The following is a 22,726-nucleotide window of genomic DNA, read 5'->3' on the forward strand; positions in this document are numbered from 1 at the left end:
CTCAACCACCCAGTCTCCAAAGGCCCAACGTCAGAGATCACGCAAGCAAAGACCAGAACAATCATCGCCGAACACCCGCTCATCCCGACGGGATCTGTATCAGCGCAGTCCAGGATCCCCCTCTTCACCATCTACGAAGAGGGATCGACATGCTTCCTAAATTCTTGCCTTTCAGTGTAAGACATAGACTGCCTCTGAAATAAGTGCCTCAACCGTCTGTCAACCCAGACTCACAGACTCAGTAATACACCTTTGTACCCTCCATCCCTCCCACGGAACTCTCCAAGATGCCCACGAACTTGCACACCGCACAGGACACACCACGCAGGACTTTTCCAACGCGGTGGCTGGTGAGCAATACCTATTTCGATACTAGCATCTCGGGGACAAGTAGTTCAACGTAAACCTTTCTAACTGCAACATACAGCAGAGATTGAATATGGTGAATCCGGCTACATGCTGTCATAGACTTATACTACTCTATACATGCATTTAGAGGCTGAGAGCGAGGCCAAGGAGGGTGGTTAGTAAGATCCGGATATGCAGAATAAACCCCCTTGTACCTACATTATCAGTTCAATGATTCCCGCTCTCCATTCTCGCTTTTTGCTCAGGTAGCAGGTATGAGAGACAACCAATGCTCCGGTCTTTGATACCTATATACTATACTCCCAATACCACTAGATAAAGTTATAATATCCAAAGGAATCCTAAAGAGATATACACGGTTTATCTAGATATAGAGTTACCTATAAGCAGACAGCTCAGAATTTGTTTGCCGTGAACACTGCGGGGAGTGTGTCGCTGGATTCCGGAGTAACACTTGGAATTATAGTGGGTTGTGGGGCTCGAGGAGAGGGATAAATGCAATAGAAGAGCCACTGCTTTTCCCATAATCCACAATATAACATAATTTAGCAATTTATTAACCACCGCATAAGCATGGCCAATCCAGCAATATATAAAGGCAGTGTGTTGCAGCTCCCATAGCGCCTCACGGACAAGGCAACATCTGCAAAACCGGGGTGGCTCGGGCTCCAGCGACGCAGCCCCTGACAGAACGCAGTTAGTACACAGAATAGATAGCATTTATACTAGAATACAGATATATCATAGTAATAGATAACCTCGCTCCTCTTAATAGGCATGTAGAATAAGCAATAACCTGATGTAATCACTCTACAGCTGGAAAAGCTTCCAAACTGTGGACCCTTTTTAGTGCCTATATCGAATAATATATCTTATAAAAAAAAAAAAAAAAAAACACCTTTGCTCCCTCCCCACCCTCTCTACCTACCCTTTCCTACCCAATCTATGCCAGCCTTCTTGGCAGGCGATCTTTTCATACCATCCTCATTTTAACTTAATTTGCCATTACATGTTATTGTTTTTTTTTTTTGTTTTTTGATAAACCTAATCTTAACCTGCCTAACTTTACGAGTTATTACTATACACCCCAGACAGGTTGATGGACACTGTATCTTTTTGCCCTACCAATTTTGAATCATACAGCTGGCAGAATGTGATAGAACAGAGGTGATCGATAAATACCTTTCAGTTATGGTTGGTACTGATTAGATATTGACCTATGTATTCAAAGCAATGTTTAAAGAACTGTTTATACTTAGCTGTTTAAGTATTATTATGTTTAAAGGGTTCCCCACTACACATTATAGCACCACTACTTAGGTCTCTGCACTCACACTCCTCGGGTCGCAGAGACTCCTTGGTCTTCGTTCATCCTCCTGCACCCACACAGCGGTCCGCTTGGACTTTGCTGACACCCCCAGCCCTTTTCTCTCTAGGTGAGATAGCCTGCCTATTCCCACCTCTGGGATCCTCTTTCCACTTACCCCCCTTAGCCTTCCTTCCCTGGCCCCTATCAATCTCTCTACCGTCACTCTTCTTCCGCTCTACTCTTAACCTCTTTGATACAATTACTAAATCCCGCTACAATCCCTCTTTCTCTTCTTTTCACACCTCTTTTTCTTTTTTCACTCTTCCCCTCGCTCTCCCCCGGGGTCGGTCCTCTCCTTCCCATGCTGCCCCGCTCTAAAGTAAATAGCCGTATTATTTTGTGAATACTTCACTATGCAAAACAACACACTCACCTCTTCCTCCCTATCACTGAAGTGTGTATCGTTAAACGCAAAGGGCCTTAATCTTCCAGAAAAACGATCTCAAGTACTGTCATCACTCACGAAACATAAAGCCCATTTCATCCTACTACAAGAAACACATTTTCGCTCCGATGCCATACCCAAAATATCCAATCATATATACCAACAGGCTTTCCATTCCACAAACCCAGATTCTAAAACTAAAGGGGTCTCGATCCTAATATCCAAACATGCTGATTTTCAATTGAGCGACTCTCTAATTGATCCTGGTGGTAGATTCATTTTTCTCAAAGGCACATACGCTACAAAACCAATAACTCTTGCTAACATATATTGCCCAAATGAACACCACGTCACGTTCTTTAGAAAAACATGCGACCTTCTGTCGTCTTTCCAGAGGGGATTGGTAATCCTCGGAGGAGACTTCAACGTCCCTCTAAACCCAGTCCTTGACTCATCATCCGGAACCTCTAATGTCCCATACAGAGCCCTACGTCAGATCAAGCTTGAACTCCAAAAACTAATGCTACATGACGCCTGGCGTACCCTCTTCCCCGCAGTCAAAGACTACACATTTTATTCAGCTCCCCACCAGAAATACTCCAGGATCGATTACTTTTTTCTCTCACAATCAGACCTGAATCACCTACACCAATCCACAATAGAGCCCATGTTTCTCTCTGATCACCATCCCATAACAATCACTCTATCCTTTCCCGAAAAATGCACTAAAACAAAAACCTGGCGTCTGAACCCCTCCCTACTAAAAGACCCAACTACGATTGAACACATACGAAAGCGTCTCCAATTATACTTTGCAGAAAATGCCACCCCAGATATGTCTCCTATTTCTCTCTGGGAAGCACATAAATGTGTGATCAGAGGAGAACTACTAGCCATAGCGGCAAAAAATAAGAAAGAATCCCAAAAGAAAATAACGTCCCTACTTATGACAATCAAATCCCTAGAACTGACACACAAACAGACACAAGCTCACTCAACACTCCAAGATCTAGTGCACGCACGATCAGTACTCCTGGAAGAATTGGGCAGAGTCTCTAGACGACGCTACGTTCTTGGCTAGAGGATTTTCTACGAACACGGCAACAAATGCGGACGTCTGCTAGCTAAGTCAGTACAAGACGCCAAATTATCATCCACGATACACCATATCACCGACTCTCGGGGAACTCCTCTGGCCAAGAGCGATGACATTGCAGGAGAGTTTGAGAAGTTTTACTCCAAACTTTATAACTTACACCCTAACGAGCCAAACCAAACTCCCACTGAAACGCGTACGAACAAGATCAGAGAGTTTCTAGCGAAATACGGTCCGAAACCACTCACATCTCAACAGATCCAAGAGATGGAGAATCCTCTTACCAAAGAAGAACTCGAGATAGCTATCAAACAAATGAAACCCGGGAAAAGCCCAGGCCCAGATGGTTTTACCATCCAATATTATAAGGCGTTCAGTGAGGTGCTTTCCCCGAAACTCATCTCCACATTTAACGCCTTAGCAGATCCCCTCGTTTCCCCGGGAAGAATGCTGTCTGCACACATCTCTGTTATCCCCAAGGAAGGCAAAGACCCTACCCAAGTAGCGAACTATAGACCGATCTCCCTCCTGAATGTGGATATTAAATTGTACGCAAAAATCCTTGCCAACAGACTACTCCCCCTATTGCCTGAAATAATTTCCACAGACCAGGTGGGTTTTATCCCCGGCAGGGAAGCTAGGGATAATGTCATACGCACCTTAAACATACATCACTGGCTCACATCCTCCAGGACGCAAGGATTTTTCCTTTCCCTGGATGCGGAGAAGGCGTTTGACAGGGTGGCCTGGGACTACATGCGGGAAACTCTCATGGCTCTTGGCCTTGAATCGCGCATGTTAACGCACATACTGTCTTTGTACAAATGTCCCACTGCGGCAGTTAGGGTCAATGGTCACCTGTCGAACGCCTTCTCCATCTCCAATGGCACACGCCAGGGGTGCCCCCTATCCCCCCTGATCTATGTTTTAACTCTCGAACCTTTACTGAACAGGATACGAAATAATCCTAATATAAAAGGAGTGACGGTGAAGGGAGCGGAATATAAAGTAGCCGCCTTTGCGGATGATGTATTGCTATCCTTATCATCCCCACGAACCTCCCTGCCTAGTCTTCTCAAAGATATTAACTCCTTTAGCCTTCTCTCTAACCTCAAAATAAACTACGCAAAATCGACGGCCCTAAACATAACCTTACCCACACAAGACTTAACTCATTGCCAAGAATCCTTCCCTTTTAGATGGACCAAAGATGCAATCTCATATCTAGGCATCCAGATCCCAACCCACCTCTCTGATCTATACCAGAAAAACTTCCATATAGCCCTCCTAAACGCCCAAAAACATATGAAAGACTGGATGGCCCTGAACGTCTCATGGTTTGGGCGTTCTGCCCTAATCAAAATGATCATCCTCCCGCGCATCCTATATTTAATCCAGTCAATACCAATCCACTTACCCCCAACTTTTTTCTCGAACTACCAAAAAGCATGCACTACCTTTATATGGAAAAACACGCAACCCCGCATCAAATATTCCCGTTTAACACTTCACAAGACTAATGGAGGAATCGGGTTGCCAGATCTCCATAAATACTATCTGGCGTGCCACCTCACCCGAGTGGCAGACTGGAATGTCCACTCTCTTAAAAAAAAATGGGTTCAACTAGAGAACTCTTTCGTGTCCACTCCCCTACATCTAGTCCCCTGGCTCCCCGATAGGCATTGGCCATCTGGCATCTCTTCCCACCCTCTCATCTATGCATCCCTTCTGGCTCTCAAAAAAGCATCAAAGTTTAAACCGTTTGCACCCACACCGGGACCCCTAACTACTATCAGAGGGAATCCTGCTTTTCCGCCGGGAGAATCTCAACATTTCCTCCACCGGGAATGGCCATATGAAGACGTTTTACCTCTTCAATTTTTCTCGGGGGGCACACCCATCTCCATAGAGAAACTAATTAGCATATCCAAAACATCCTCCTTCCCATTTTGGACTTTTAGGCAAATACAACACTTTCTGTCGACACATACGCAACGTGACAATTGGACAAGACCACTTACGCCTTTTGAAGACCTCTGCCACCGCAAAACACCACAACGCCATCTCATCTCCTTACTCTATACACTCCTCACGGAGGAGAACAACACAATAACACATCCCTCACAAATAGCCTGGAATAAAGATTTCCAAACACCTTTGTCTGGAGAGGATTGGAAAAGGGTATATGAATACTGTCACAAAGCCTCACTAAATGTCGCAATTCAAGAAAATTGCTACAAAATGATAACGAGATGGTACAGAACCCCGTCGCGCCTTCATAAGTTCTCCCCCTCCATCTCCAAACAGTGTTGGAGATGTGAGAGAGCAATAGGCACAATGTGTCACATTTGGTGGGACTGCGACAAGATTCAACCCTTCTGGAGAGAGGTCCACAATCTTATAACACATGTTACCACCTACTCACTAGATTATACCCCAGCACAGTATCTTCTTCATCATACCTCTCTAGGAAGAAAGTCATACCATAAATCGCTAGCCATGCACATGGTAAACGCAGCCAAATTATGCATACCGAACCATTGGCGTTCCAAAGTTGCGCCTTCTATTAGAGAATGGCTGACGAGAATCGAGCACATTAAAAACATGGAAGAATTGATATACATTTCCCAAGACAGAATACACAAGTTCGCATTTACCTGGGCTTGTTGGAACCACTTTACCACATCAGACCGATACCGTCAATTTGTACCATAGGAAAGTCCGTTCAAAGATTAAACTCCTTCCCCAGTTGACTATCGGGGGAACTTACCTCTATCCCATAGCTTTATCTATACCCCTTGCCCCCACCTCATCCCCGGGGGAGAGCGACATATCCCCTACCCGCTCCCTTTCTTTGACCCCCTTTTGTCTCCCCCCTGTCCCCATCCCTCTATTCTCTCTTTATATACTGTCCCTGTCCTTTCCTTGCTCGAATCTCAGACAGCACACACCCCCCGGTGGCCACAGAGCAACGGCAACCGGGGTTTACTCGACCTACCTTCTTCCCTTTTTGTTCGTTGTTCTTTTGTATCTCATACTCAGGTCAGGACGAGTTTCGTCCAAACTCCAGGCAATAACATGTCACCTAACACCTTAGGTTATCACCTATTACAGTGTCTCAAACTGCATAATGTGTAATAACTATTTCATAATCCAAACGGAGACTGTATACTTGTTATGATACTATAGTGATAACGTTATTGTATTTGTATTGCATTGCTGTATACCCTGTTATTCTTTTATAAAATAAAAACGTTTATGGAAAAAAAAAAGTAAAATTTAAAAGAAAAATCATTTTTGAAAAAAAAATAAATTTTTGTAAAAAAAATACATTTTTGTAAAAAAAAAATTTTTTGTAAAAAAAAAATAATTTAAAAAAAAAATAATTTTTGAAAAAATTAAATAGGATTGGTCCCAGCACAGAACCCTGGGGAACCCCACTACCCACCCCTGACCATTTCGAGTACTCCCCATTTATCACCACCCTCTGAACTCGCCCTTGTAGCCAGTTTTCAATCCATATACTCACCCTATGGTCCATGCCAATGGACCTTATTTTGTACAGTAAACGTTTATGGGGAACTGTGTCAAATGCTTTTGCAATCATTTAAAAAAAATAATTTTTGAAAAAAAATCATTTAAAAAAATAATTTTTGAAAAAAAAAAAAACATTTTTGAAAAAAAAAATAATTTTTGAAAAAAAATAATTTTTGAAAAAAAATAATTTTTGAAAAAAAAAATTTTTGTAAAAAAAAAGAAATATTTTGAAAAAAAATATTTTTGAAAAAAGTAAAATTTAAAAGAAAAATCATTTTTGAAAAAAAAATAAATTTTTGTAAAAAAAAATACATTTTTGTAAAAAAAAAAAAATTTTTTTAAAAAATAATTTTTGAAAAAAATTTTTTTTGAAAAAAGTAAAATTTAAAAGAAAAATCATTTTTGAAAAAAAAAACATTTTTGGAAACAAAAAAATCATTTTTGAAAAAAAAATCATTTTTTTAAAAATAATTTGTATTCATGATTATACACAATACATCACATTACTCAGTATACAAAATTCCAAACAGTAATAAACATCCTAATACCCAATGTGATGTATAAATCCATACTACAAAAAGTGCATTTCTACTTTTCTCCCCTTTTTTCCTTTTTCCCCCCTGTTACCCCGATATATACACCTTGTACCAAGCTCTCTCTTTATGAAACCATTTGTGTGTACATACTACTACACCTATCTTCGGACCTACAACTTCCTTATCTTCTTCTTACTCTGTTCATACTGTAGGGTGGGCCGTCTTCACCAACCAGGGATTCCAAATTTTTTAAAATTTCTTTAAGTTTCCTGCCCTTACAAACACTGTCCTTTCTTTCCCTATTGTTTCTGACACTGCTCTACGCCAGTCATTTACAGAAGGGGGTTTCTCAGCTTGCCATCTCTTAGTTATTCCCTTTCTTGCCTGGTAGAGGCATCTCCGCACTGCTTTTGTTTTATCCCTCCCATTACCCAGGTTCCCCCCCACCCCTAGAATACATAATTTTGGGTCTAGTTTAAGACTTAAATTCAAGATCTTATTTATGGTCTCGACCACTTCCGTCCAGTAGCGGAATAATTTAGGACATTTCAATACCATATGTAGCAAATCTCCTGTAGTTTGGCACCTAGGACACTTAGTGTCTACTCTTCTCCCCCACTTAAATAGCTTTTGGGGGGTATAATATGCCCTATGAAGTAACATTAAGTGCGAAAACTTCTGAGCAGGTGATACCGAAACTTGTTGCCCCCCCTTCAATATCTCCCTCCACTGGGCATCCGACATAGGCCCCAGGTCTCTTTTCCACTTCCCTCTACACTTAAGTTTGTCTGGCCCTTCCCTACTATTTTTACAGATATATTGGTAGAGTTCAGCTATTAATCCTCTTGAACCCTCCAAGCTCTCTATTTTTTGAGGGATGGGTGATTGGCTCCAGCTCGGGCCTTGTTCCCCAAACTGGGCCTGGAGTGCATGCCTAATTTGAATGTAGCTAAAATATGACTGTTTCGGGATACCAAATTCCTCCTTTAGGAGGCAAAGGATTTCAACATGTTGTCATTATATAATTGCTCGAATTTAATTATCCCCTTTACCTCCCATGCCTTGATTTTTCCTATCAATGTCATTTCTTGGAGATTTTTGTTATCCCAAAGAGGCATACCTCTCGCTACCCCCTCGATACCCTTCAGGCCCTTAATACTATTCCAAAGTTTTAGCATTAGTTTAACTGTAGGAGTCCTATATACAAACGAGTTTGCCTCCAGCACCTCCAAAACCCGTCTGTGGGGTGCACCTGTAATCATTATACCTAGATTATTATTACCCATAGGACCATTACCTGATCTCAGATGTTGCAGCTGGGCCGCTAGAAAATAGCAACATGGATGGCCTGCCAAAATCATTTTTGAAAAAAAAATATTAAAAATAATAATTTTTTTTTTTTTAATTTTGAAAAAAAAATTTTTTTGAAAAAAAAAAATTTTGAAAAAAAAATCATTTAAAAAAATATTTTTGAAAAAAAAAATTTTGAAAAAAAAATTTGTAAAAAAAAATATTTTGAAAAAAAAATTTTTGAAAAAAAAACATTTTTGTAAAAAAAAAATAATTTTTGAAAATTTTTTTTAAAAAAGAGTAAAATTAAAAAAAAAATCATAATTTCTCTGTCACTTAATGCTACATAGCTACATAGTTACATAGTAGGTGAGGTTGAAATAAGACACAAGTCCATCAAGTCCAACCTATGTGTGTGATTATGTGTCAGTATTACATTATATATCCCTGTATGTTGCGATCGTTCAGGTGCTTATCTAATAGTTTTTTGAAGCTATCAATGCTCCCCGCTGAGACCACCGCCTGTGGAAGGGAATTCCACATCCTTGCCGCTCTTACAGTAAAGAACCCTCTACGTAGTTTAAGGTTAAACCTCTTTTCTTCTGATTTTAATGAGTGGCCACGAGTCTTGTTAAACTCTCTTCTGCGAAAAAGTTTTATCCCTATTGTGGGGTCACCAGTACAGTATTTGTAAATTGAAATCATATCCCCTCTCAAGCGTCTCTTCTCCAGAGAGAATAAGTTCAGTGCTCGCAACCTTTCCTCATAACTAATATCCTCCAGACCCTTTATTAGCTTTGTTGCCCTTCTTTGTACTCACTCCATTTCCAGTACATCCTTCCTGAGGACTGGTGCCCAGAACTGGACAGCATACTCTAGGTGCGGCCGGACCAGAGCCTTGTAGAGTGGGAGAATTATCGTTTTATCTCTGGAGTTGATCCCCTTTTTAATGCATGCCAATATTCTGTTTGCTTTGTTAGCAGAAGCTTGGCATTGCATGCCATTGCTGAGCCTATCATCTACTAGGACCCCCAGGTCCTTTTCCATCCTAGATTCCCCCAGAGGTTCTCCCCCCAGTGTATAGATTGCATTCATATTTTTGCCACCCAAATGCATTATTTTACATTTTTCTACATTGAACCTCATTTGCCATGTAGTCGCCCACCTCAATAATTTGTTCAGATCTTTTTGCAAGGTTTCCACATCCTGCGGAGAAGTTATTGCCCTGCTTAGCTTAGTATCGTCTGCAAATACAGAGATTGAACTGTTTATCCCATCCTCCAGGTCGTTTATGAACAAATTAAATAGGATTGGTCCCAGCACAGAACCCTGGGGAACCCCACTACCCACCCCTGACCATTTCGAGTACTCCCCATTTATCACCACCCTCTGAACTCGCCCTTGTAGCCAGTTTTCAATCCATATACTCACCCTATGGTCCATGCCAATGGACCTTATTTTGTACAGTAAACGTTTATGGGGAACTGTGTCAAATGCTTTTGCAATCATTTAAAAAAAATAATTTTTGAAAAAAAATCATTTAAAAAAATAATTTTTGAAAAAAAAAAACATTTTTGAAAAAAAAAATAATTTTTGAAAAAAAATAATTTTTGAAAAAAAATAATTTTTGAAAAAAAAATTTTTGTAAAAAAAAAAGAAATATTTTGAAAAAAAATATTTTTGAAAAAAGTAAAATTTAAAAGAAAAATCATTTTTGAAAAAAAAATAAATTTTTGTAAAAAAAATACATTTTTGTAAAAAAAAAAAAATTTTTTAAAAAAATAATTTTTGAAAAAATTTTTTTTTGAAAAAAGTAAAATTTAAAAGAAAAATCATTTTTGAAAAAAAAAACATTTTTGGAAACAAAAAAATCATTTTTGAAAAAAAAATCATTTTTTTTAAATCATTTTTATTCATGATTATACACAATACATCACATTACTCAGTATACAAAATTCCAAACAGTAATAAACATCCTAATACCCAATGTGATGTATAAATCCATACTACAAAAAGTGCATTTCTACTTTTCTCCCCTTTTTTCCTTTTTCCCCCCTGTTACCCCGATATATACACCTTGTACCAAGCTCTCTCTTTATGAAACCATTCGTGCGTACATACTACTACACCTATCTTCGGACCTACAACTTCCTTATCTTCTTCTTACTCTGTTCATACTGTAGGGTGGGCCGTCTTCACCAACCAGGGATTCCAAATTTTTTTAATTTCCTTTAAGTTTCCTGCCCTTACAAACACTGTCCTTTCTTTCCCTATTGTTTCTGACACTGCTCTACGCCAGTCATTTACAGAAGGGGGTTTCTCAGCTTGCCATCTCTTAGTTATTCCCTTTCTTGCCTGGTAGAGGCATCTCCGCACTGCTTTTGTTTTATCCCTCCCATTACCCAGGTTCCCCCCCACCCCTAGAATACATAATTTTGGGTCTAGTTTAAGACTTAAATTCAAGATCTTATTTATGGTCTCGACCACTTCCGTCCAGTAGCGGAATAATTTAGGACATTTCCATACCATATGTAGCAAATCTCCTGTAGTTTGGCACCTAGGACACTTAGTGTCTACTCTTCTCCCCCACTTAAATAGCTTTTGGGGGGTATAATATGCCCTATGAAGTAACATTAAGTGCGAAAACTTCTGAGCAGGTGATACCGAAACTTGCTGCCCCCCTTCAATATCTCCCTCCACTGGGCATCCGACATAGGCCCCAGGTCTCTTTTCCACTTCCCTCTACACCTAAGTTTGTCTTGCCCTTCCCTACTATTTTTACAGATATATTGGTAGAGTTCAGCTATTAATCCTCTTGAACCCTCCAAGCTCTCTATTTTTTGAGGGATGGGTGATTGGCTCCAGCTCGGGCCTTGTTCCCCAAACTGGGCCTGGAGTGCATGCCTAATTTGAATGTAGCTAAAATATGACTGTTTCGGGATACCAAATTCCTCCTTTAGGAGGCAAAGGATTTCAACATGTTGTCATTATATAATTGCTCGAATTTAATTATCCCCTTTACCTCCCATGCCTTGATTTTTCCTATCAATGTCATTTCTTGGAGATTTTTGTTATCCCAAAGAGGCATACCTCTCGCTACCCCCTCGATACCCTTCAGGCCCTTAATACTATTCCAAAGTTTTAGCATTAGTTTAACTGTAGGAGTCCTATATACAAACGAGTTTGCCTCCAGCACCTCCAAAACCCGTCTGTGGGGTGCACCTGTAATCATTATACCTAGATTATTATTACCCATAGGACCATTACCTGATCTCAGATGTTGCAGCTGGGCCGCTAGAAAATAGCAATGTGGATGGCCCGCCAAAATCATTTTTGAAAAAAAAATATTAAAAAAAAAATAATAATTTTTTTTTTTAAATTTTGAAAAAAAAATTTTTGAAAAAAAAAAAAATTTGAAAAAAAAATCATTTAAAAAAAATATTTTTGAAAAAAAATTTTTGAAAAAAAAATTTGTAAAAAAAAATAAAAAAAAATTCACTTCCGTGTTCCGGGGGGAGTGGTCTAAGCATGGCAGCGTGAGAGCGATGTAGACCGGAGCATAGCGGTATCACAGCGCACCCTCCAGCAGACCGGCTATCAGTCACCAGACCCAGTACATGTCGAGGCGGGGTAGGAGTGCAGGAGTGCCGTACACTCCCAAACACTCGTACATTACCCGCTACCTGACGGTGAAGAGAGATCTGGAACAGCCAGCGGACGCCAGTGTCAGTATGGCTCTGACAAAAGAGCCGTTGTCGGAGGTATCACTACAGGCACCAGCTGCTGCTTTGCTACAGAGGGGTGGATCGTCTACACCGATGGGAGCAGTTGATGCGGAGCCCTCGTCAGCAACTCATACAGCTATAAATGAAGAGGTTCAGGTATGCTCGTATACTGCATATAATACACAGACACAGGAGCAGGGGATAGAGCCGGACATTAGACAGCTTATTCAAGCTCTCCCTACTAAAGATGACATCCAAAAACTCCTGGTCAGTATAACGGGGGCACTAAGGGAGGAGATGGAGGAGGTGCGTGCCAAAGTAGTGGCGTAGATGACAGAGTGCACAATCTTGAAAAGCTGCAAGGCACATCAGATACACGGTTAGAGATGATTGAAGAAAAATTGCAAAAGCAACACCAGCGATTGGTTATGCTACAACTGCAGTCTGAGGAATCAGAAAATAGAAGTAGGAGGAATAATATTCGGATTAAGGGGGTCCCGGAGGATATCGAGGGACCCGCTCTAAGAGATACAGTGATGGCCATTTTAAATCAAGTGTTGAAGAACCCCCCGAATACTCCTATTGAGCTTGATCGCGTACATAAAGTTCCCACGACTCGTAACCCGGCACAGACTAATCCACGGGATGTCCTGTGTAGAGTACACTTTTTCAGGATAAAAGAGAACATACTCAGAGCTGCATGGCAAGAGGGAACAGTGAAGTATGAGGGGGCTGAAATACAAATATATCCAGACCTGTGTAGACAAACCAAAATCAGGAGGCGCATTTTAAAGCCCCTTCTGGACTATCTACTCTGTAAAGGTGCCACATACAGATGGGGTTACCCACTTGCAGTAATAGTTAAAAAAGGGGGGCGAAGCTTCAATTTAAGAGACCCTGCACAACTTCCAGACCTTTTTCATTTTTTGGGTGTAGAGGCCATTGAGGTCCCTAATTGGACAGAATTACCAACACTAATAGAGCAACCCATCCAACAGCTGCAATGGCAGCGGGAGAGAAACAGACGGGATTAAGGGAAAACGCAGCATACATGGGGTCGCAACCCACCACAGGAATAAGAAATGAACAGATAGAGAATTAGATGATCCCACGAAGGGAAAACATTTTTGTTCTTGATTTTTTTTTTTTTTTTTTTGGGAGGAGGGTGGGGGAGGGTCGACGTATGGTGTAGGAAGTATGCTCTGTATACATGGAATGGGGATTCCCCCCCCTTTTTTTTTTTTTTTCTCCCTCCCACATCCCCCACTCACATATCTTTTTCAGTATAGCGAGGGGAGTCCCTTTTTTTTTTTTTTTCCCTCTTTTTCTCCCCCTCCTCCCTTCCCCTTCATTGGTTTACCAGAGGTTTATGGAAATTTGTGAGAGGGTCATAGTGTGGTTGATAAAATCATGTATGGGGATTTATCTACGTATATACTTATGAGTTATATGAACTTTTGAACTTATGAACTTATGAACTATATGAACTTTTGTGGGGGTGGGGGGTACGTTTTTGTTTTAGGGTGAAAAGGGAGGGGAGGAGAGAGGAGGAGGAGAGGGGGGGAGAGGAGGAGAGGGGGGGAGAGGAGGGAGGGAGGAGAAGGGGAAGATTTTTTTATTTTTTATTTTTTTCTCCCTCCCACATCCCCCACTCACATATCTTTTTCAGTATGGCGAGGGGAGTCCCTTTTTTTTTTTTTTTTTCCCTCTTTTTCTCCCCCTCCTCCCTTCCCCTTCATTGGTTTACCAGAGATTTATGGAAATTTGTGAGAGGGTCATAGTTTGGTTGATAAAATCATGTATGGGGATTTATCTACGTATATACTTATGAGTTATATGAACTTTTGAACTTATGAACTTATGAACTATATGAACTTTTGTGGGGGTGGGGGGTACGTTTTTGTTTTAGGGTGAAAAGGGAGGGGAGGAGAGAGGAGGAGGAGAGGGGGGGGAGAGGAGGGAGGGAGGGAGGAGAAGGGGAAGATTTTTTTTTTTTTTTTTTCTTCTCCCCTCCTTAAAGGGGAGTAGAAATTTAATGGGTCCTTTGCGATAGGATGGGCAACAGAGAACCAGGGTGTAGCCTCGGAGGGGGAAGATGGGGGAGGGGTACATGTAGAACTTAGAAGGTACTGGTAGGAGGGGAATGTAAGAATGGGAGGGGTGGGGGAGGGGTTTATGTATTGGTTGGTTGTAGTCTCGGTAATGGTAGCCCGAATGGAGTAGAAGACTAATAATAAATAACACATATCACATATCATATATCACAATTCACGATTGATAAGCAAGAACTTTTGCTACGTCTGTCAGCATAGGAATATGTGAGCAGTGACGGACGTCTTATATAAGGTAGTGGTTGCACACGATAGAGAGTAGTGTTTTTTCTTGTTTTGTGTGGCTTTTTGTCTTTTTTTTTTTTTTTTTTCATGTTTGCTGTGAGTTAGTTCCACGATGGGTAGAATACGAGAGTATAGCACTTGATGCACCGCCACTGGGGTCAAGGGGTAAAATAGGGGGGAGGGGGTATCCTCCTAGGAAGGTATTCAGTACACTTGCTCCCTCATTGGTAGAATAGTATGTTTTAATATCCTGGTTTGGGAAGAAAATCCCACATTTAAGAAAACCTGTATGAACTGGAAGAAGTAGGGGTTTAGATAGTTTGAATACTTGCCGTCTCGCCAATGTCTAATAATAGAGGTCGGATGGGGTATCTTTGGTTCCTGCTTTTGGTTTTGTTTTTTGTTTTTTTGTTTTTTTTTTTGTTTTTTGTTTTTTTTTTTGTTTTTTGTTTTTTCCTTGTGGGCCTGGGAAATCACCCTAATATGTATTATTGGGAGATGAAGGGGAGGGGAAAAGAAGAGGGGGGGAAGAAGAGAGGAAAAAGAAAGGAAAAAATGTGTGATAGGATTTTCAGTAAAGTATGAATATATAATGGGGGGATGATGGAATCCGTCTGTTGGTTATGAGCAAACAATGGGTAAGGGGGCCAACCGGCAAGGGGCCTAAATGGATAAGTGAAGGAATGTGATATTTACACGGGGTTGCAAGCAGATATAGGGTGCATGTGGATAGATACTACTGCTCTGATCTCTGCCGGGCTTATTCACTCTCCCCAAATTTATACGCCTCTCCTCCAAGTGGAGGGAAGTCGGAGGCGTTTAACTTTTTAATTTCTTTTACTAAGCAAATAGCAGGCAGCCTTGCAGTTGCATAAAGCCAGCTATAGCTTAGATTATAAATTACTCAGGGGCTTGGACAACTTGGCAGATCCTGAGAAACAGCTTTTTTTTTTTTTTTTTTTTTTTTTGGGGTAGGGTTGCCTTATTGTACCGTCCCCCGTATTCCCCTTACACTGGTGACTTGCTAGAATTAAGGGGTAAAATGACTAGGATAACTCTGACCTCCTATAATGTGAAGGGGCTAAATAGTCCAGAGAAACGCACCAGATTGTTAACTGAACTGAGGAGGATGAAATCCCAAATCATTTTCTTACAAGAGACACATTTTAGAAATGATAAAACTCCAAAATTGGGGAACCGCAGGTTTCCTACAGTGTACCATGGTGCCTCCCAGACCGCAAAGGCGAATGGGGTTTCAATTTTGATTTCGAATCAGATACCATGGAAAGAATCAAAGATAATTACGGACGAGGCAGGTCGTCTTCTTATTGTAAAAGGATTTCTATGTGAACAAAAGGTTACGTTAGTAAACCTGTATCTACCAAATGAGGATCAAGTCTCAGCTCTTGAGACGTATCTGAATTTGGTACATCAAAATAAAGAAGGGATCCTGATGGTGGGAGGGGATCTAAACATGGCATTGGATCCGGCTCTGGATGTCTCAAAGGGAGTGTCTCATTTATCTTATATAAAACTGCGCAGAGCAAAGAGATTGCTACAAGATTTGCAATTAATGGACACTTGGAGGACCCTCCATGCACACGACAGAGATTATACTTTTTTTTCAGCTAAACACAAGACATATACTAGAATTGACTATGTTTTTCTATCGCAGAATGCACTGTCGTGTATATTGGAGGCTTCCATAGGCTCATTCACATTGTCGCACCACGCACCAACCAATTGTGTTTTAGAATGGGGTGATATAAGCCCCCGGGAATGGAACTGGAAGATGAATGAGACACTCCTGAAGGAACCAGAGTATGAGAATCAGATAGCTCAGGAAGTGGAATCCTTCTTTATAAACAATAAATCAGGGGAAACAACCCCATTTTGCAGATGGGAGGCGCATAAATGTTACATTAGGGGAATCCTCATATCTTTAGGAGCTCATAGGAAACGCTCTCTTGGCGCTAAGCTGGACACCCTGCTTGGAGAAATCCGTATACTCGAACAAGCGCACAAGAAATCTCATGCACAACAGACGGAGGAGAAACTTTCGGGTTTACGAGGTGAATTAAATCTATTATTAATAGATAAAGCAAAAGCTAAGCTGGCCCGGTGTAGACGTGTATACTATGAATACGGAAATAAGCCTAGCAGGGTGCTAGCAAATGCGCTCAGAGAGACAAGAGCTCGGAATCATATTGAGCGTATTAAAACCCAGGGAGATACGTTAGTCAGCTCCTCACAGGCAATTGCGAAGGCATTTAGGGATTATTATGCCAACCTATATCAGATAGAGGGCCAAATGCCTACTTCAAGAACATCTGATAGATGGGAGTCGGCAAAAGAATACATATTGGCTTCAGGAATGCCTAAGATACCTGAAGAAGGAGCAGGAGACATAGATGGCCCAATTACAATAGAAGAATTTTCAGAAGCCCTGAAATCGCTGAAGCCAGGTAAGGCCCCAGGTCCTGATGGGTACACCTTGCTGTATTATAAGACCTTCTCGGAAAAACTGGCACCTCAATTTCTAGCTGCTTTTAACTCAATACGTGATGGGCAAACGATGCCCATGGAAACATTAATGGCCCACATAACAGTAATTCCGAAGGAGGGAAAGGACCCTGCCCTATGTGCTAGCTATCTCCAATCTCATTGCTAAATGTAGACCTCAAGATCTTTACAAAAATACTCGCTAATAGATTAGTGACATACATCCCCGCTCTAGTGCATCAGGATCAAGTAGGGTTTACCCCTAATAGAGAGGGTAAAGAAAACACGCAAAGGGTTCTAAATGCCATATACATATCTCAATATTATCAAAAACCCCTAGTGCTTATATCTACTGATGCAGAAAAAGCATTTGATAGGGTAGACTGGACATTCCTGAGAGCCACATTACAGCATATAGGATTGAAAAGCGGGATGCAGAACTGGATTTCTAGTCTGTACTCATATCCTAAAGCAAGGGTGAAGATTAATGATACAATGTCTGAATCATTCGCTATAAATAATGGAACGCGGCAGGGATGTCCACTCTCTCCTATCATATTTATCCTCACACTTGAACCCTTTTTGAGAACAATACGGGCCAACCCAGATATTAGGGGCATTTCAATAAAAGGGGAAGAACATAAATTGGCCGCATATGCGGATGACTTGCTATTCTTCATAACCTCTCCAGTTGTATCCCTACCATCTTTATTATCTGAGTTACGCATATATGGAGGGGTATCCAATTTCAAGGTCAACTATAGTAAGTCTGAAGCGATGGGTGTGGAAGTGAATACTGCGTTACAACATCAGCTTTCGGATCACTTTGCTTTTAGATGGACGAATTCACATATATGCTATCTAGGGACTAAAATACCGAATAAGCTTAAAAGAGTGTTTGAACTCAACTTTGCCCCATTGATACGACAGATTAAACTGGATTTTCAGCGGTGGGACAAAGAAGTCTTCACGTGGTTTGGTAGGATTAACATCATCAAAATGAATGTAATGCCGAGATTGTTATACTTATTCCAGACCCTACCTATAAAGCTCCCCTCAGGGTTTCTGAGGGACCTGAGATCAAGATTTGTGAGGTTCATATGGGCGGGCAAAACAGCGAGACTACGTAGAGATATTCTGTCATTACCAAAGGAGAGAGGAGGGGTGGGATTTCCGGACCCGGTGGGTTATTATGAAGCATCACATCTAGCACGGGTAGCGGATTGGTGTGTACTACATAAGGAAAAGCCTTGGATACATATGGAGCAAGCAACGATCGATATACCCCTGGAGGGATTAGCATGGCTTTGGGAGGTAGAGATACCACAGGCGGCGAGAAGACACCCCATTGCGGGTGCTACACTCCAATCCATCAAAAAGATATTTAAGAAAACTAAGATGTCGACTCATCCAAGTCCCATGATACCAATCCTGGGCACATCGGCTTTTAAGCCAGGTCTTATAGACCAAGGTTTCAGGGATTTGAGGAGAAGAGGCATTAGCAGGATCATACATTTTTCAATTGACAATCATGTGATGACTAAGGGGGAGATTGAACGGGTGTTCTCATCTGACCTAGATCCATTTAGGCAAATACAGCTTAATGCCTTCCTTCGATTAATTAAGCAACGAGTGCCAATGGTACGTAATCCATCTAGGTTTGAACAGATATGCCTAAAAGGTGAAACATTGAGACATTCACTCTCTTTTATGTATGCATTGTTGACGGAGTTAGAAGCCCCACAAGAGTTGGCTTTTATACAAGCATGGGAGAGGGACCTCGGGGTTAGGTTCTCCGAGACACAGAAAAATAAGATCTTTATGTTTACGCACAAGGCGTCAATGGCAACCAGATATCAAGAAGGGGGGTATAAAATCTTGACCAGGTGGTATAGAACCCCGGAAGTACTGAATCGGATATTTCCACAAATATCCAATTTATGTTGGCGCTGCCAGGGTGCGGAGGGCACCATGTTACACATATTCTGGGAATGTAGTGGACTGAAAGAATTTTGGAAAATGGTCTCTGAAACAGTTAAAGAAATTACAGGTGTGTCTCTTGGTGAAAACCCTGCAGCTTTTTTGCTGCATGATATTCCGTTACCTATTGATAAATATAACAAATCTCTCTTAAGGCACCTGCTTACAGCAGCAAAAGCTTGTATCCCGGCACTCTGGAAAAGTACGGTAGCTCCGACCAAAATACAATGGATTAGCAGAATAGCAGAGATCCAACAAATGGAAAATCTTACCATGACGCTGAGAGAGCAAGAAGACAGGTATCGGGAAATCTGGACTCCTTATATTACATACAGGGAGCAGAATCCTTAAATAAAGTTTCTAGCGGGGGGGGGGGGGGTGGACGGTATGATGAGGCATAATATTAATATTAATTTTTGATTTTTGATTTTTTTTTTTTTTTTTTTTTTCTTTTCAATTTATTTATTTATTTATTTTTGTTGTAGTTCTCTTTTTTCTTCTTCTGTGTCTCTTTTTTTTTTTTTAATATCATTTCAAGTTTATTGAAAAAAAAAAGAATAGCAACAAAAGAATACACTGTATATTGCAAATTTTGCAGATGCAACTGCGTACTTTCCGTCTTTTTACAAAATAAACAGTTAGTGTGAAACTCGTGTAGAAGTCTAAATGTTTAACAGACACCGCATCACTGAGGTTATTTCCACTAAGCTGACTTTGTGACTGTAAAAAATACAATATAATATTTCTATCTACGCATTCGTAAGCCATTGCGACAAACATTTCTTATCAGTTGTTCAGATTGTTTATTGTTGAGAACAGGCAGAAGTGTGGTCTCTATGATTCTCTGAGACAATCTAACTCACGTCTATAAGAGAAGTACGGATTTCCAAGATATATACCAGTGAGAACATAGGCTATAGATCAACCATAAAGTGGTAAGAAGTTAGATGTAGAAAAAGAAGTAAGAAAAAGTAAAGGAAATAATGATGTGAAGGGCAGAAATAGAATACAGAGGCAGGGCACCCGCCCAGACCGCGAGGTCCCTCCCAAACCTAGTTCAGGAAGGGAATTCTACAGAGTATTTGAAAAGCAACCAGGGTTGCCATGTTTTGTGGAATCGTTCGATATGGCCTTTGTCTTGAGCCAGTACGTCTTCCATTTCGTGGATTTCACTGACTCTCGACAGCCAATCCCTAACAGTTGGAGTAGATGTAGAGAGCCAGTGCAGAGGTATTTGAGATTTGGCTGCATTGAGGAGGTGAATCGTCAACGAGCGTTTGTAGCGTTTAAAAGAGGTATTGGACAAGTGTAGTAGACAACATGCTGGGGTCAGTTCTACTCTGGTTTCTGTAATTTTTTTAATTAAAACCCTAACTTCATTCCAGAATGGTTCAATTTTGTGACAATGCCACCAGATGTGGGCTAGTGTGCCTTTTTCGGAGAGACATCTCCAGCAAGTGTCTGGTTTTTGTGTATCCCATTTGTGTATTTTGTCAGGAGTGCTGTACCAATGGGTCAGAAGTTTGTAATTTGTCTCTTGCAGTTTTGTGCTTATGGAACATTTATGTGCTAGGGCAGCCACGTACCTCCATTGTTTGTCTGAGATCTCCAATTCAAGTTCTTCCGACCATCTCCTCCTGTGCCCGTCCGATATCTCAGTCCCCGAGCGATTCAGCCACTCATATGCAACAGAAGTGGCCTTTTTAATTGGAGTTCCCTCCCGACACGCCGACTCCAAAGCCGTCAGGGGTCTATATAGTGTTTGAGGTTCTTTAATGTTACCTAAATAGCTTCTTAGTTGGAAATATGTCCAGAGTTTCAGTTGGGGTCGGTTTATGTCTGTCTTAAAAGACGACCAATCTCTGAGTTTGTTTTCATTATAGCAGTCTCCGGCCAGCAAGGGATCCCCCTCTGGAATCGTCTTAAGAGTCAGGTTATGTAGGCCTGGGGCAAAGTCTGGATTATCTGTCAGGGGCGTTAGAGGGCTGGGTGTTGTGGTCAGCTTTTTTTGTTTAGCTAGGCCTGTAATGATCTTCAGTGTGGTACCAGTGATCGGGTGCAACCTAACAACATGAGGTAACGTTTTGATAGAGGACCATGGCAGGTATTTAAGCGGCAGCGTGGCAAGCGTTGACTCTAGTGATACCCAGTCTTTCTCCGACTCATGGCAATGCCAGTCTATGATTCTGGTTATGTGTGAGGCCTGGTAGTAACTGCGGAAGTTCGGGAATTGGATTCCTCCTAGATCTTTGGGTTTGACCAGGGTGCCTAGTTTGATTCTGGGTTTTTTATGTTGCCAGAGAAATCTCGTGACCATTGTATTAAGTTCGTTGAAAAATTTCTGAGGTATCTCTATCGGTAGTGTGCGGGTCAGATATAAAAATTTGGGTAGTATGACCATTTTTACTATGGCTGCTCTGCCGAACCAAGAGAAATAGTTCTCATTCCAAGCTGTTAGATCTTTCGCACAATTTTTTAGAAAGGTCACAAAATTTCTCTCATATTCCATTTTTAGGGATGGTGTAAGCCAAATTCCTAGATATTTTAGTTTGGTCCTGTCCCAGTTAAATGTTGAATTCGCCTGTGTTAATTTGAGTACACTGTCTGGAAGGGAGAGGTTCAGAGCCTCTGACTTTGTGTAATTAATTTTTAGATTGGATAAAAATCCGTAGTGTGCGAATTCTTGTAACAGGTTGGGGAGTGTTATAGTCGGTTTCGTTAAGAAGAACAATAAGTCATCTGCGTATGCAGCTACTTTGTACTCTCTATTTTTAAAGTCACACATTCCTGCAACACACAAATATCACACTTTCCTTTTTCAGGCATGCGGCAATGCCATTAATTCTTAATGACATCCCAACACACCTTGCCGATACACAAAGTAAAATGCATTTCGGTGTGGAGCGAAAAAGGGTCATGGCTCTTCTGCGCGATCTTTGCACATAGGGCAGCCCTTTGAAATGAAAGATACTATCTATGATTAAGGTCTTCGTAGCCGGAAAGCGTTAGTGTTGCTTGTCTTATAAAACATTTTTATTAATAAAGAAGAAGAATATTTTCACTTTTACCTTGTTGCCAACTTTTCGTGTTTGAAATGAAAGGACTGTCCTAAATGCAATGCCCTTGCATAGGTGTGAACATTTTAATTTCAGTCCTATGCTAGCAATTTTTTTATGGCCATTTCTACATTAAAGCAGAACTTTAGGCAAAACGTATTATTAATATGGGGGAAGGTAAGCATACCTGTCAGGATTTTATTGCTTTCTCTGCCTCACGGAGGAGATTCCCTTATGCTTTTTGCCCAAGTGACAACATTATGACCAAGACAGGAAGTGAGGGGAAGTCTTCAAAGGGGACACAGACAGCAAAAAAAAACTGCTGGAGGAGGAAGGGTGGTGGGTAAGGAGTTATCCTTTTTTAATACTACTTAAAAGAAAACGTTTTTTTTTTTTTTAATTGGCATTGCATGTCTGTTACTTTAATTCCTATCCTAGTGTCACCTAAGCAGGAAGTTGGGGGAATCTCCACAATGGAAGCACAAACAGCAATTTGAAATCCAGAAGTCCTAATAAAACCTCAAATACAAACAAAAAGAATTCAG

This window comes from Aquarana catesbeiana, linkage group LG12 (genome assembly GCF_042186555.1).
Source record: "Aquarana catesbeiana isolate 2022-GZ linkage group LG12, ASM4218655v1, whole genome shotgun sequence".
NCBI classification, from domain to species: domain Eukaryota; kingdom Metazoa; phylum Chordata; class Amphibia; order Anura; family Ranidae; genus Aquarana; species Aquarana catesbeiana.